The sequence below is a fragment of the Bubalus kerabau genome, chromosome 1 (genome assembly GCF_029407905.1).
Source record: "Bubalus kerabau isolate K-KA32 ecotype Philippines breed swamp buffalo chromosome 1, PCC_UOA_SB_1v2, whole genome shotgun sequence".
Lineage (NCBI taxonomy): Eukaryota > Metazoa > Chordata > Mammalia > Artiodactyla > Bovidae > Bubalus > Bubalus kerabau.
Window position 1 is genome coordinate 262352950 of NC_073624.1, and position 18014 is coordinate 262370963.

At 38.7% G+C, this 18014-nt stretch overlaps 1 long non-coding RNA gene across 7 annotated transcripts in view; it reads right to left on the bottom strand.

Annotated features, from left to right (window-relative positions):
• Positions 1-18014, bottom strand: part of LOC129639614 (uncharacterized) — a 53013-nt gene that overhangs the window by 23260 nt on the left and 11739 nt on the right. The gene's annotated exons all lie outside the window — the stretch shown is intronic.

The window sequence follows — 18014 nt, forward strand, 5'->3', positions numbered from 1 at the left end:
GATTGTTTTGACATTCTATGTACATAACCTTTAAAATTCAAATGACATTGGTCCAGGCATGAGTTTAATTACAAAACTCAAAGCACATATGGAGTAGAGAATATTTTCTAGGGAAACCTAGAGAATTGTTTCATGGGTTTTTTTCCTTCACTTATTCTTGAGACGCACAATATGAAAATAGGTTTCCTCCTTAAAAGGTGTTAGAAAGTGATAATACTACCGAGGTATATAAAATATACATTTTATATACAATTTATGTTGATAAAAATTCTAAACCTGCTTCAACATATCTCTATGTGCCAATTTTTTCTACAAGCCAACACTTCATAAATCATATTCAAAACAAATACTAAAAATACATAACTTACATAATTAAACACTTATGTATTAAATTTATACACAGGCATAATCTCTCCAATTTAAAGATATTTATCCATGCCAGGGTCTATGTATTCAGCAAGAATTGGGGGAAAAAAAAAAATCCTTAACCAGAAGTCCTTCCCTTAGTGAGTTCACAGGTTAGAGGTTTGAGGCCACCACCCTATGTCTCCCTGGGCACCCTGCAAGTTAGAGACAGGGGCTGAAGGTGGTTCTATTTGTTGATCTTTTTCCCTTCCAGAAGTCTCTGCTTATCCCACCCATTTATAAGCCTTAGTCTTTGCTCCTTGAGTTTCTTCTAACTGCTAAAATAGAAGATGGCCCATCGGGTTTGGACAGCCATTATCCTGACCCTCCAACAAATATTTTCATTTTCTATGTCACTCATTATCTTCTAAGAAGCCAGGTTGATCCTTACTGTAAAACAAGGAGGAAGTGCAATCCCAAAAGATTAATGGTTCTTGAGATCTCTTCCTTCTTTTCCTCAATTTAAAAATATTTTCTATTTAATGTTCTCTTCCTTGGGAAATTCCTCATTCTCCCCAAACCACTGGTCTTTTCCTTCATCTGTTAGAACTGGAACTCATATTTCAGGACCCTACTTAAATCTCATCTACTCTAGGAGCCCTTCCCTGATCCTCCAGCTTCCTGCAATGTGCCCCTACTTTGAACTTCTAATGTGCACACTCTGTGCCACCCAGTTGCAGGCCCAAGCTTATATACAATCTAAGCTTTGTATATAAGCTTAGATTTGCTTGAATTGTTTCATCTTTGGTCTTATCTTCCTAAGTAGATTAAAGACTCCCAGTAAGAGTGAATCATGCTTTATTCTATTTCCACATTCCCATAGTGCACAACCCGAAGCAGGAGTCACATACCAGTTAACAGACTGATAAGTATTACAGTCCATGTCTACTTCACAAGTGATAATAATGCAACTATTTTTTATATTGCTGCAACTAGCTAGAGAAAATTCATTTCCTATAAAATTATCATTTATAAACCATAAGTAAACTTTGCTTAAAAATCACGCCTTCTAATAATACACCAGTTTAGCTAACTATTATATAAAGTGCTGATTCCTGCCTTCCAGGAGCTCACATTCTCGTGAGAGAGCCATGTCGCTAAATTAAGATGCAATGTGAAAAATGCTCCCAAAGAGGCAAGGTCCACCACATGAAAGGCCAGAGATAAAGGAGCAACTTTCAGAGGTTTCTAATCAAAACTCTACAGTCTAATGATTACTGTCCCACATAACTTTGTGGATACAAATTCTGAACTAATTTTTTTTTCCATTTGTCCTTACTGTATAAAACCAGAGTGCTTTAACAGTAAGATTTATGATTTTTATTGAACTTCATAGCAAAATAGGCAGTGGAGATAAGAAATGTCTTTGAAAATAAAAATATTTTAATGTAAAATTATATTTGAAGAATGTAAACTTGGAAACATATACTATATATAAGTCATATTAATGAAAATATAGCTAGCTTTTTATTCAAAATAAGATCACAGTCACCTGCAGCATCTGTTTATTTCAATCACATTATTTACTGTAGTTTTCCTTTTTAATGCCTGTGCAATTCCTTGTACATATGCCTGGGGACTGGCAGAGATTCAGTTGGCTTTTATTCAGCCCTATCTTTTGGTAAAAATTAGTGTAAGATGGAAACACTGTCTTTACTTATTTTGCAATCTTAATGTTACATGACAATGTCAAGATCTTGCTGCAGATCAGTGTACACATCAAATGTGTGTCTCAAAACTCTTTGAGCTTATTATGAATGCTCTTTTTCACATCTCCCTTTCACATTTTCAGGATTTTATTATCCTTGTTATCTTTGTATAAAAATATGATAATTAGATTTTATTTTCTTTCAGAAGCAAAGAGCTCTGACATAATTTGCTTTGAACAAGTTCAGATGATAAGTAGTACCTGGTAATAGAGGAAAGCAGTAAGATCTATAGATCTGGAAAAGAAATTTAGAACAGTAATTTCAATAAAAAGTGCTACAAAGTAGAAGTAGAAACAAGTATGAGATCTAGAAAGGAAAAAAAGGAAAATGGCTATCATCTCTTGAGTTTTCTCAAGTATGGTTGATAATCAGTTGAAGCAAAAATTAGAATACTATCTGATGTGATTATGAGTGTGTTCAGAAGATATTGAGGACAATTATATTACATAGGAAAATAGGAGTGGCTACCTAATATCAGATAAAGTAGACTTGCCTGGAAAATCCCATGGACAGAGGAGCCTGGTAGGCTGCAGTCCATGGGGTCGCTAAGAGTCAGGCACGACTGAGCGACTTCCCTTTCACTTTTCACTTTCATGCATTGGAGAAAGAAATGGCAACCCACTCCAGTGTTCTTGCCTGGAGAGTCCCAGGGATGGGGGAGCCTGGTGGGCTGCCGTCTATGGGGTTGCACAGAGTCGGACACGACTGAAGCGACTTAGCAGCAGCAGCATTCAGAGGAAATAAATTTACTAGAGACAATAGGGACATTACCCAGGGACAAAATGTCAGTCTACCAAAAAGATGTTACAATCCTAAATGTGTATTCACCAAACAACAGAGCTACAGAAAATGAAGCAAAAACTGGTGGAGCTGAAATAAGAAATGGACAAATCTACAAATATACCTGGATACTTCAACACTTTTAATCAAAATGGATACAGAAAAACTCAACAATATCAACAAACAGGATTTAATTGACATTTGTGGAACATTCCACCCAATAATAGCTGAACACACATTCAAAAGCCTACAGATTATACACAAAGATAGACCATATTCTGGCCTATAAAACAAGACTTCCACAAGTTGAAAAGCATGGAAATAATTTTAAGGTGTGTTCTTTCACCATACTGGACTCAAACTAGAAATCAAAACAAAAACAAAACAGAAAAGTCTGCAAACACTTTGAAACTAAACAACACACTTCCAAATAATGCAGGAGTCAAGGAGGCAGTCTCAAGCAAAATCAAAGAATACATTGAACTGAATGATCATGAAAATACAATATATCAATATTTGTGGGACACAACTGAGAGGGAAATTTATAGCATTAAAATTCACATATTAGAAAAGGGTAAAAGTCTCAAATAATCAAAGCTACCACATCAAAAACATAGGAAGAGAAAAAGTAAAATAGAGCAGAAAAAAGGAAATGGTAAAGATATGAACAGATGGATAAAATTGAAAAGGAGAAAAAGAAACAAAACCAATGAAATAAAGTCATTTCTTTAAAAGCATCAATAAAGTTGACAACTCTCTAGCAAGGCTGAGTAAAAGGAAGATAGAAATTACCAATATCAGCAATGGAACAGGAGATATCACTACATATTCAAGACATCAAAAGGGTAGTAAGGGAATACTATGGATTACTCTATACATAAATTTAACAGCCTAGATGAAATACATAAATTTCCCCAAAACACAAACTACTACAGCTCATCTTGTATAAAATAAATAGTTTGAATAGGCCTATAAGTATTAAATAAATTGAATTCGTAATTTAAAAACTATCCCCACATGCCCAGTTTCTCAGGCCAGATAATTTCACTGGAAAAGTGAAAATGTTCCTTGCGGTCAACTCTTTGTGACCCCATGTTCTGTAGCCCGCCAGGCTCTTCTGTGCATGGAATTTTCCAGGCAAGAATACTTGAAGTGGGTTGCCATTCCCTTCTCCAGGGGACCTTCCTAACCCAGGGACTGAACCCAGGTCTCCTGAGTTACAGGCAGATTCTTTACCACTGAACCCCCAGGGAAGCCCATAGGTGATGATGTACCACGTATATATGCTTAACTGATCTATGCTGCTGCTGCGACTGCTAAGTCGCTTCACGGGACGGAAGTGCAAAAAATCGAATGGAGGAAGAACGATAGGCTTTTCAACTAGTGCTGGAGCCACTACGCATCCAAAGGCAAAACACAGACCGACATAAACCTAAACCCTTGCATAAAAGTTAAATCAAAATAGTTACTATATAAAAAACTTTAAGCTATAAAATTTTAGGTAAGAACAGGAAAGGAAATCTTCACAATCTAGGACTCAGCAAAAAAAGCCTGATCCATACAAAGAAAAACTGGTAAACTGACTTCATCATCTATATGATTATTTATAGCAAGCTTATTATACGAGCTAAAAACCGGAAACAACCCAGATGTCCTTCAACAGATGAATGTTTAAACATCCTATCTATGCCATGGAGTAATACTACTTAGCAAAAAATCTGCTGTTACAAGACAACGAGTTAAATCTCTATCCAGATAATTGCACTGAGTGGGGGAAAAAACATGCCAAGAGTCCACACTGTAGGATTCTATTTATGTAACATTGTTAAAATGACAAAATTATAGAAATGGAGAACAGGTTTGTGGAGCACAAGATGGGGGAAAATACAGAAGTGAAGTGAGTGTGGCTATTAAAGGGCAACATGAGAACTCCCTGTATATGGAAATGTCCTATATTTTGTCTATATGAACATAAATATCCTGGTCGTGATGTTATATTGTGGTTTTGCAAGATGTTACCATTGAGGGAAATGTGTAAAGAATACACAAAATATTTCTGTACTATTTCTTACAACTGCATGTAATCTACAATAAGCTCTAAAGCGAAGTTTAGTTTTAAAAACTAGCCCAACAGAATGACTGAAATTAAAAGAGAAAAAAAACCATGACGAGGAAAACTGTACTTCTTTCTTCTGAAATAGCTGTGTAACAATACAAAAGAAGAAGGAATTTGAAAGTATTAAAGAGCCAATACACAGGAACAAAAAAATCTTAGCACTGTATTTTGTCACACAGTTAATAAATTTTACAGGTAGGTTAATTTTATATACTGAGATAGGGATGGAATAAACCAGTAATATAAAATATAATCAATAGGCACAGATATTTGCATTGAAAATATATAAAAATATTAAAAGAATAGTGTTTTTTTTAATTTTATGTAGCCCCAAATTAAGAGTTCTTTCAGGCAGTAGATTATGTGTTTTGTTTCCATTAAATTATGCACAATTTAAAATAGGAAGGATAAAAGATAAAAATGAAGTCAGTCTAGTATGCTTTGCATTTCCAAAATGTCAGAGTTTAAATACTCATGACAAATACCGTATACACCACACATCATGTCTATACTTATACACACATGGTTGCTCAGGTGAGTCCAACTCTTTGTGACCCTTTAGACTGTAGCCCGCCAGGCTCCTCTGTCCATGAGATTTCCCAGGCAAGCACACTGGAGTGTGCCATCTCCCCCTGAGGATCTTCCCAATTTAGGGATCGAACCTACATCTCCTGTGTCTCCTGCACTGCAGATGAATTCTTTACCCACTGAGTCATCGGGAAAGCCCTCTATACTTTTGAAGAACATGTTTTTTCAACCAAGGTCATACTGTACCAGTCCTGCCTTAAGACAAGACTGAGTCACTGCAAAATTAGATAAAGAAATCAATGACCTAACATTGGTCTTGCTAACATAGATAAGGAGAGATAGATGATTGATAGGTAGGTAGGTAGGTAGATAAGTAGATAATAAAGAGATATATATTAATACCGTATTGTTAACCTAGATGTTCTGGTGAAACTGAGTAGTTTTTAACTGGCCACTTTAAAATATGAACACCGTAGACTGAGAAGAGTTACACAGAGGGCAGATAATTGGCTTGAGTGGAATGATTAAATTAGGATTTAATTAGCCTAATCAACTCAGTCAAAATAGCCATTCTGATCATATTGTGTAGGTATGACTTAACACTTTTAGAATCTTAGACATTGTGGATAATGACATTAATTTTTTAAAGATACTGACTATTCCAGACATTTGAAGTTGTCTTTTTTTAATCTTTAAAAATATTCTTGGATTTAAGGAACAAAGGAGTGAGAAAAATTCAGCATGCTATTAAGTCCCATTTTTCTTCTTGAGAATAACTCCTGAACTTCACCCTTATTTTCTATCCAACTTCCACCACCCATGTTCAGGCTTTCATCATTTATATTTAAATGCCACGTCAACCTTCGATCTGGTCTCTCTGCCTTGAATTCATTTTCTCTTCATCTATTCTGAGGTTATGCACTTCTTAAATTCATTTTTTCATTTTTCACTCCACAACTTAGGACTCCATCATGACATAGCACCATCAGCTCCTCTGGCCCTTTCACCATCTATTCCAGTTCCCCCACTTACTGAACCTTGCACCCTGCAACTCATACACAAATACACTTCACCCCAAGGAAGCAAGCATCCTTACCTGCCCTGGTGTACCCAAACCTCTCACATTTGAGATTTTATTGCCTGCCATCAAATGTTCCCTTATTGACCTCTACTACATTTCCCATCAACCTTCCTCCAATTTCTGTGCCACCCAGACTTCAAGGCCCAACTCGAGGTCACCATCTTCAAGGAACCATTCTGCCATCCCAGTCCATAGCTCATCATTGTTCCTTTCGAGGCTTTGCTGAGTTATGCTGAGGACCAGAGCCAACCAGTTTCCCCTTAATTGTTCTCTTACACATTCATTTACTCATCTACTCTATAAAAATACACTGAGCAATTTTTACGTGTAAGATACTCTGCTAATTATAGCAATTCTTTCATATTCCTTACTTTTTTCTGTGGTTATACATTTGGCAAATAAAATGGATTTTATTAGCTTCCTTTCCAGATTCTTCCACACATAGCAGTGTAGTTGGTATATCAGTTCAATTCAGTTGCTCAATTGTGTCTGACTCTTTGCGACCCCGTGAACCGCAGCATGCCAGGCCTCCCTGTCCATCACCAACTCCCGGGGATGGCAGGGAATTGCCCTGCCCAAGGTTAGAGACCCTGCCAAGGGGCAACCCGTAGCTAGTGGCTGGTTTATTCAGGGAAACAAAGGGAACAAAGGGAAACAAAGGCTCAGGCTCCTTTGCCACAATTTGAGTGACTCTAACAGGCCATTCAGCCTCAGCATGCCTATGATGATCAGCAGAGGCCTCATTTGTAAGTACACTACTGTTCAGCTTCTTCCTCTGCCCACTACTCCCTTGCTTACTTTTGCAGAGGTCTGTCTCCCAAGACCACTCTTTGGAGAAGACTCGAGAGTCCATTGGACAGCAAGGAGATCACACCAATCAATCCGAAAGGAAATCAACTCTGAATATTCATTGGAAGGACTGATACTGAAGCTCCGATACGTTGGCCACCTGATGCGAAGAGCCAACTCATTAGAAAAGACCCTGATGCTGGGAAAGATTGAAGACTGGAGGAGAAGGATGACAGAGGACAAGATGGTTGGATGGCATCACCGACTCAATGGGCATGAGTTTGGGCAAGCTCTGGGAGATGGTGATGGACAGGAAGCCTGCAGTGCTGCAGTCCATGGGGCTGCAAAGAGTTGGACATGACAGAGCAACTGAACAACAATCTCCTGAGACCACTCTCCCACAAAATTTCACCATGAAACTCCCCATCTCACAGTTTGGTTCCAGAGAACTGAGTCCCTATTTATGCTGGGGAAATAATACTTGCATAGTTCTTAGCACAAGTAAAGTTCTGGTTCAGAACACTAGCACTCAGATAGCCTCTCTCAGGTCTATCTCGTCTTAAGATTTCTCCAGAATTCCTGGAGTTGACAGGGATTTCATCTTCATCTCTCATAAATAAAGACACTCAAGAGTAGAGAGGTGAAACATCCAAAATTTCACACCTAGGAAATAGTGGTTCCAGTACTCAAGCCCTGATTTTCTCAGTCCTACCCAGCGCTCTTGCTCCTACACCAGTTTGAAAAGTGGCCCAGTTTTAAGAAAACAATATGGACGTCAAAAGAGGCAAACTCGGTTTTCCTCTTCTCCCAGTGATTAATAATGTGAATCTGAGCAAACTACTTAATTCTCAGGACTTCAGTTTTTCCAAGCAGCTCTGTGTCCATAAAATAAACATAAGAATACCTCCTTGTAGCATTATTATAAGGGTTAATTGAAGCATAGAAGACATTATTTCCTGTTCTCATGGAGGACTGGCGGCACCTAACAAAGAAGTTTACAGTATCAGATTGTAGTGAACCTGGAATGGTTTTCCTGATTTTCTTCTTTTCATCATCTGTACTGAAAGTGAAAGTGTTAGTTGTTGAGTTGTGTCGGACTTTTTGCTACCCCATAAACAGTAGCCCTGCTTCATTCCATACTCCAAGGCCAAATTTGCCTGTTACTCCAGGTGTTTCTTGACTTCCTACTTTTGCATTCCAGTCCTCTATAATGAAAAGGACATCTCTTATTGTGTTAGTCCTAGAAGGTCTTGTAGGTCTTCACAGAACCGTTCAAATTCAGCTTCTTCAGCATTACTGGTCGGGGCATAGACTTGAATGACTGTGATATTGAATGGTTTGCCTTGGAAACAAACAGAGATCATTTAGTTGTTTTTGAGATTGCATCCAAGTACTGCATTTTGGACTGTTTTGTTGACTACGATGGCTATTTCTTCTAAGGGATTCTTGCCCACAGTAGTAGATATAATGGTCATCTGAGTTAAATTCACCCATTCCAGTCCATTTTAGTTCGCTGATTCCTAAAATGTCAATTTCACTCTTGCCACCTCCTGCTTGACCACATCCAATTTGCCTTGATTCATGGACCTGACATTCCAGGTTCCTATGCAATATCAGAAAACTAAGATCATGGCATCTTGTCCCACCACTTCATGGCAAATAGATGGGGAAACAGTGGAAACAGTGTCAGACTTTATTTGGGGTGGCTCCAAAATCACTGTAGATGGTGACTGCAGCCATGAAATTAAAAGACACTTGCTCCTTGGAAGAAAAGCTATGACCAACTTAGAAAGCATATTAAAAAGCAGAGATGTTATTTTGCCAACAAAGGTCTGTCTAGTCAAGGCTATAGTTTTTCCAGTAGTCGTGTATGGATGTGAGAGTTGGACTATAAAGAAAGCTGAGCACCAAAGAATTGATGCTTTTGAACTGTGGTGTTGAAGACTATTTAGAGTCCCTTGGACTGCAAGGAGATCCATCCAGTCCATCCTAAAGGAAATCAGGCCCAAATATTCATTGGAAGGACTGATGCTAAAACTGAAACTCCAATACTTTGGCCAACTGATGCAAAGAATTGACTCAATTGAAAAGACCCTGATGCTGGGAAAGATTGAAGGCAGGAGGAGAAGGGGATGACAGAGGATGAGCTGGTTGGATGGCATCACCGACTCAATGGATATGAGTTTGAGTAAACTCTGGGAGTTGGTGATGGACAGGGAGGCCTGGCATGCTGTGGTCCATGGGGTGGCAAAGAGATATGACTAAGCAACTGAACTGAACTGAACTGTAGCCTGCCAGTCTCCTCTCTCCATGGATTTCTTCAGGCAAGAATACTGGAGTGGGTTGCCATTTCCTACTCCAGGGGATCTTCCAGACCCAGAGATGAAACCCAGGTCTCCTGCATTGCAGGCAGATTCTTTACCATCTATGTGTGATTCCACAGCCTGTTGTTTTCAAAGTTTACATGGTCTGTTGTTTCATTTCTCTGGAATTTCATACTCTCTGTGTTTCTTAGAAACATACTTTTTTTTTTTTTTTTTGCAGACCATATTTTACCATCATTGGCTGTACTTTGCCCATCAGTGTGTAATGTCCTTGAGGATCGGAATGGCCCTAGGCATCTTTATACTCCACAGAGCCTAGTTCAGTAAGTGCCACCAAGTCAGTGCTACATGTCTATGGACTTCGTTGCTAAGTGTTGAATAAACTGATGCCTTGTTAGTCCATATAGGCCTGCCCCAGTAAACTGTAATATGAAGAAGAGAAGATAATACTTTTACCCTGAGAACAGACTACTTTAGAAGACATAGAAGAAGGGTAAGCAAAGGGAGCAGTGCGTTACAACAGTCAGCCTGACTAATTAAGGAACACAGACCCCTGGACAACAGAGGGTGAGATGGTTGGATGGCATCACTGACCCAATGGACATGAGTTTGAGCAAACTCCGGGAGATGGTGAAATGCAGGGAAACCTGGCATGAGTCAGACATGACTGAGAGACTAAACAACAGAGATCTTTGGATGCCAGAGTCCACTTATACCAATCATCAACTAAATCACTTAACCTAGTGGATAAGAAGAAGAAGTGAATGGGGAAAAGGAAGTGCTGCTCCAATACTGTTCATTCCCAAGAAACATGGAAACAAGAGGGCCAGGAAGACATTTTCCCAACAGAACTCACTTCCAAACATTAATCAGTTGAGCCAGAAGTGAAGGCTTTTGCTGAGATGAAGGATGGGGTGGAAACGCTTTTGAAGAAAATGTGATTGGAAGTTAGCAAAAGAACTGTGGACAGCTGTAAAATTAGAAAACATGGCTGTACAGATTCAGTCAGAATAGATTTGCGATTTTCTATAGCACATTCAACAGCTCAGGTGTGTGAGGAGAGAAATGATAAAGATGACCCTGGGTGGAGAAATGCTCTTCCCTTGATTCCTTGTGCATGTTTATAGGTGTAAACATATATGACAACATGTCAGTGAATTAGAAATATTAGCAGACTGGATCCTAGGTCTTGTCCTCTGACCAGAGAGGTGGTGTAGCAAAACAGTAAAAAGGAAAAGCTCTACACACGAATAGTCCTGGGTTTGAATTCAGTCCCATTCCAATTAACTCTATGTCTTGGGAGACATTATTGAACTGTCCTGTATACATACACAACAGTATGCACGTCTTAAATTGTGAGAAATAAGATAATATGTAAAGCATTTAATATAGGTGCTGAATAAATGCTAGATAACATTGATTGGAGAGGAAAAGAACTTGAAACTCACAAGGATCTGTACTACTTAGGCTGACTTCTGCCTTTTGAGTACAAGAGAAACATGTGGTCCGTCACATCTGCTTTTGGAAACTGTTGTTTACTGGAAAGAGCTCCTTCAATTTAACACTGGTTGACTATGAACAAAACTTATTTATTTTCTTATTGCCCTTTCTAGTAAATAATAGATCTTACCTAAAACTGGCTAAGGCAATCCTTTAGATTTGTCATTCAAACATTAAATGACAAGCTGCCATCATCCCTGGAGCACCAGCAAAGAGAGAATCCTTTTCCTGGCTCTTTGACAAGGTCTTTCTGATCTGTACAGCCTTGAGACTGTTCAGCTGGTGGGATTTAGATCACATGTGCTATGTCTGTCCAGTTATTTTTCTTAACAGCCTGTTTCGTGAATTTCTCTTTGAGCGCTAAGTCACTTCGGTGGTGTCCAACTCTGCGATCCCATGGACTGTAGCCCGCCAGCCTCCTCTGTTCATGGGATTTTCCAGGCGAGAATACTGGAGTGGGTAGCTTTTTCCTTCTCCAGAGGATCTTCCAGACCTAGGGACTGAACTCGCGTCTCCTGCATTGGCAGGCAGATTCTTCACCGCTGGGCCAGGGAAGCCAATAGATTCACTACATAGGTTTTCAACTCCTAACACAGAAGTCTGAGCCCATATACACCTGTCACCACAGGAGACACAGACGAGCCCTTTGTTAGGAATGTATCATCCCTGAGTTTGGAATATTTAGCACCCTTTTAAAAGTTTATTTTACCCAGGATTTTTATTTTTACCTTACCCAGAAGTTGTTTTTTTTTTTAATCACACAAAATTTACATCAAAAATTACTATTACAGGCATTATAAGGAGCAATACATTGTCAAAAATTTTTAAAACATAGGTTATTTCACTCCCCAGCTCTAACTGTGCTATCACGCTCTCCCTTTCCTCCCTTCTGTTTTCTGATGGAGCAGCCATAATAGTTTGCAGAAGCCGTGCTTGTGCACAAGTTTGGAAAAAAAAAAAAGGGTCTAAAGTAAAAATATTGAATTTGAGAGAATCAATTGCCTAATATGCCAATAAAAACCAACAACTAAATTTCAAAGGTCCAACACCTTCTCCTGGTCTTTTTCCTAAATGCTTAGTGTGCAGTTCTGACTGTAATCTAATAATTGCTTTTCTGATCCAAATATCAATACTTAATGTTTACTGCCAGAATGCCAAGTTAGATGGCCCAGCCACCTCCTCCTAATAAGAAAAAATGACCTGAGCGCTCGCCTGGCTTTGACGAAGCCGGGAGGGAACTGAAGGGAGCCTCCTCCCGCCAGTACAGCGGCAATGTGTTTTCTGTCTCCACTGAACTTCCACAAATTTGTGATTTATTTGGAAGAATATGTTGCAGATAAGCAAAAAAAAAAAAAAAAAAAAAGGCATCTGGAAGTCTTTTTGCCAAATGGTAACTTTCTGGAAGGTTCCTCATTTAGAAGTAATTTCTGGAAAATTTCTTGATTAATACAAATCCGTGAACAAACTTAAAAATGATGGCTTTGTTATTGCTTTGGCACAATATGTTAACAACACTGTGAGCGCTGCCAAAACTCTGCGAGTTCTTTCATGCGGATTATGGTCTTGTTTACAGATCCAGCTGTACGGAGGCCTTGTCCATGGTGGTAACCTAACAATGTTCCCAGTGGGGGTGCCCATTAGGGGAGGGGAGACTAACTGAAGTTTAGTTTGTTTAAATTGAGCAAGAATGCACAGCGGCACTCAGATCTTTGGGGAATGCATTGGAAGCATACCCTTTTCTGGGATCTGTTTTCATTTATTTAAGGGGGATGTTTGCATTGCTCAAAAATTGCAATACACAAACTTGCCATACAAAATGCCTTCCAAATGTTTACACCAGTCTCTACAGAAGTGAGTAGAAAACACGTACAATACTAGATTGAATTAAAGACCTAAGTGGAAAAAAAGTCATTGCTGACCTCCAAAATATCTGATAGTTAAAACCCAACTATTTTCTGTTGTATGTGTGCATATATGTACAAAATATATATTCCCAAGTATGACCATTTAACTTGGATAGGGAAGATTAAGCAAAACTCATTGAAGAATATGTCTTTAGAATTGCGGGAAACTGGTTTTGATTAATAGGACACATGCAAATATTCTCTTTTTATTGGTTTGCATAGATGTGTAACATGGACTTTATTGGAATTTTATTTTACAGCTTCTAATGACAAAATAATTGATTCCTCCACCCCCAAAAAACACCAAATGCGAGAAACAATAAGATTGTATGTTTTTTCACATCTGACAAAAATGTTAAGAGTTTAGTTGCTGCGTGTTATTACAGCAAAAAAGAATTCGGGATACAAATTGCTCTATGCTAGCTCTCCGACATTTCTGAAGTCTGTAATGAAAAGAATCTGTTCAGAAGAAACTTTCACTTTTTCTGCTTTCTAGCCTTTCTGGTGATAAAGAACCAAGAGCAGACCAAGGAGACAAGGAGACTTCAGGCTACCATGCTCCCTGGGTCTAACTCTGGTAGACAGTCTTCCTGAGAATACTTCCTCTCTGACACCAGCTGAGAGACCACTGCACTTCCATCACGTTAAAAATGTAGGAAGGTCTTAAGTTGATCTCGGGTATCATTTAGGCCAAAACAAGATTCTTCCTGAAAAACCCGACATGATTCACATGGATTTTAACTTGAAGTCCGTTTTATCAAAGTAATTTTCAGAGGATTTCTTTTCTATTTTAATCAAAAAGTGAAGCTGCAGTAAATATCCCCTCCCAAAAAAAGCCCCCCAAAATCTATTTTAATATGTAATTTCAGCATGTAATACTATCCTTGATATCAAGAGGTCAATATTTTAATTAAATGTATCATCTGCTCTTGAAAATGTAGAAATTTCACTAATATGTAAGAAATTATAAAGGTGCCTATTTTCTACGGAATTGTTACTTCTGTGCCTTGGAATTTAGTGATCCCACATGCGAACTGGGTGCCGTGAAGCTCTGCTCATGGAGACACGGTGTATTCCTCACTCTGCTACCAAGCGCCAAGGTGAGTGATGGGGGACAGAGGATGATGCTAGGAACACTGATTTACAGAAACATCTTTGCTTTTCCTGTCAAGGAATCTTACACTGGTTGCAGTCTCATATCTTAATAGTTTTTGAATCAACGTTAACTAATATGAGGCAATATAATAAAGTACAAGGGAAAAGAACACAGCATCAAGCTACCTGGGATTTTATACCACATCTTCCACTTACCAACTACGTGCCTTGAAACAAGTTACATATCCTGCCTATGCCTCAGTTTCCTTGTCTATAAAATGGACGTAAAATTATAATTTTTACACTGGATTATCTTGAGGATTAAATGAAATAATACATGAATGGCCCTGAAAGAAAGGTGCTTGGAACATACTAAGTCTTCAATAAATATTATGTATAAAATAGTACTGTATGAATAGGCCCTTAGTTTTAATTAGTTAATTTGAACTATTTTTAGTATCTTCAGCATTTTAAAGCAGTTAATAGATGCCTGTTTTAATAATACCAAAGACCTTGTTGACATAGTATTACTGAAAATATTTTGTAATTGTTCTGGTATCAGACAGCCAAATCTGGAAATATTTAGAAACTGTTAACTTTATGAAAGACAGACCTGACCAAACAACTTAGAAGCAAGCTTCCTGATAAAATGTTTTTAAAATTCCCCTGGAGATAATACTGTGAGTTTAAAGTAGAATAATGAAGAGATCATGACATATTCCTTGGGACCTGTAACTGATATTAATGAAGACAAGTTTAATATTCAAATATTTTTCAAATTCTACTCAGTATATAATTGTTCTTTACTGTGAACTATTTTCTTGTATTCAGACTTTAGCATGTTTTCTCTACTGACAACTTTTAAATACCACATTAAATATATGAAAAAGAATCCTATTTGAAGAAGAAACGTAATATCTAGAAGTGAAGTAAAGTGAAGTCGCTCAGTCGTGTCCGATTCTTTGCAACCCCATGGACTGTAGCTTATCAAGCTCCTCCGTCCATGGGATTTTCCAGGCAAGAGTGCTGGAGTGGATTGCCATTTCCTTCTCCAGGGGATCTTCCTGACCCAGGAATCGAACCCAGGTCTCCCACATTGCAGGCAGACGCTTTACCGTCTGAGCCACCACGGACGCCACGGACTATCTAGAAAAAACTGTCAAATATGTCCATAATCTGAAAGTTTCCTCAATAAACTGTGCATACAGTGAAAGTGTTAGTTGCTCAGTCATGTCTGACTCTTTGTGACCCCATGGACTGTAGCTCGCCAGTGCATAAGCATAGTAAATTAGCACCAACCACACCTATTCTGTGTCTCTGGGCTGCAGCCTCTCCCCAAGTTCAAGGTTACCTTGGTTGAAACCAGGCTGTCCTCTAAAGGGGCCAAGGTCAAAAGAGATGGGGTTGATCCACCGCCATCTCAGGGTTATATAGTTCAGTATAAATTATTTCCTGCTGCTAAGTCACTTCCGTCATGTCCAACTCTGTGCGACCCCATAGACGGCAGCCTAGGCTCCCCCGTCCCTGGGATTCTCCAGGCAAGAACACTGGAGTGGGTTGCCATTTCCTTCTCCAATGCAGGAAAGTGAAAAGTGAAAGAGAAGTCGCTCAGTCGTGTCTGACTCGTAGTGACCCCATGGACTGCAGCATACCAAGCTCCTCCATCCATGGGATTTTCCAGGCAAGAGTACTGGAGTGGGGTGCCATTGCCTTCTCTGAAATTATTTCCTAATCCTGTTCATTATTATTTGCTTCCCAAGGACATAGAAGGTGCTGGAAACATGCATCTTCTTAAAAATATTTTGATATTTTTAATTTAATAATGGTTGAAAAGTAAGAGCCATGTTTCAATTTTCCAGAGATGAACTCTAGAACTTCTTTGTTAACCCACTGTATTAAACTGGCTAATGAACCACACAAAATATTTTAAAATATCTGTTAGATATAGTCACATGACCTTTCAAATAATTCACTCTAATTTTGTCCAAACTGCCACCCAAGATGAAATGATGAGACTGATCAGATAATGATATCTTCTGATGGAAACTGAGTAATTTGAGGGTGATAAGTTACAGTAGCATCTGTGAGAAGAGTTGGGTATAAATATCTTCCTCCTGCCATTACAAGTACACCCTACATCCTTGTGAAACCTTTGTATATAATAATTTTCTAAATTGGTTATTAAAATCAGTATTTTTTTAGAGTAATTCTTTTTCTAGGCTATTCCTTCACTTTTAGTTTCTGCGAATGGAAGCACACTCATTTAATCTTTAGGATTCAAAGTCATCGTGGAGGGAAAAAAGTCTCAACACCATAGTGAATCATTTGTAGCTGAAGGCGGCCTTTGTTCCCAGCCACCGGTTAGACTGCACTTTCATAGCCTGGTGCCTCTACCAGAGCCCTTGATATATTCACGTAAATGATGGAAGATACACGAGACGTGAAGGTGACACGTGCGTCTCCAGGAGGAAACTGATACCCTGGATGCTCGCTCAGGAGCCGTCCTGGCGTTAGCGGCACAGGCAGCCATCCGGCTGCCCCCCCGGCTGGGAGGGAGGTGTTTAGGGGCAGCTGTCAGCAGAAAGAGGTAGAAAAGGGGCGAGGTCTCTTCAATTCACAGAACTAAAAATGGTTCGTGAAAATCTCCAGTACTGTCTACTGAGAGCTGCCTGCTTTGCAAGATTCCTGACGGATTGCCTCCACACTTCTTTAGCCTCCCGGCTTATCAGTTTCGGGGCAATGTATTACTCGGCCACCGCCTGGGAAGTGAACCAGAACAATTTGAGGTTAATTCACCTCTCCCATCAATCATAAAAGTTTGTTCGTTCGTAGATGCAACAGTGAACTTTTTACTGATTAGGCCAACTCAAAAAATCTGCACTTTCATCATTTCAAGACGATTTAATTACCTTTTCCTAATGCAGTATATATGCCCCATTTGCCAAGACAAAAGAGCTACTATTCAACACGAAAAAAAATATCGCTGTAGCAAGCACAGTAACTTTTAATGTTTTCACTGCTGAACTGTCAAAATGTGAACATTCCCACCCCCTGAAAAGTATGGAGCTATAGTATAACCTTCACTTTTATAGTAAGAGGTTTCTAGAATATGACAAAGAAAACATAGCAATTTCAGCCAGGTCATAATTTAGTATAAAATAAAACAAGACATTTAAACCCAGGGAAGAAAAAAAAAAAATCCGGGAGTGGTAGAACTATCAAACTGTGTGTGCAATTTCCTTGTGCTCAAATTGCATTTTCTCCCTTCAGTGTTAGATGGAGCAGGGTCTTGCCCTCTAGATTAGAGACTTTTGCATTAGGGGAAACTAGGTTATGTCTTCCACTGTCAGAGGCAGAAATTATGAGCTGGAGTGCATTTTAGCCAGTCACTCTGAAAAATGTTAGCCCAAGGGGATAATAATTAGAACTGTTTTTGTCAGGTGACTGCATTTTAAGCAGTGATGTGTCTGAGAATCTAGCTGAGGGGTTTAATATAAATATAAATATTTTTTTCAGTCAGCATTGTGGCTTGATTTTTTTTTTTTTTTGCTTTGCTTTTTATTTCAAAAGTAAGCACTTTCCAGAAATTATCAGCTAAAAACGCCCTACAGTTTAGCATTATGTGACCTGATAATATAATAGCCAGCAGAAAATGATATTCCAGCAGCCTGAGAAGTTAATGCATAACACTATAAACTAACTCATTATGAGATCATCATACATTTATGGACACAAATAACTAGTCTGCTTATAAAACTCTAAGCACAAACATAACAGTTTTGC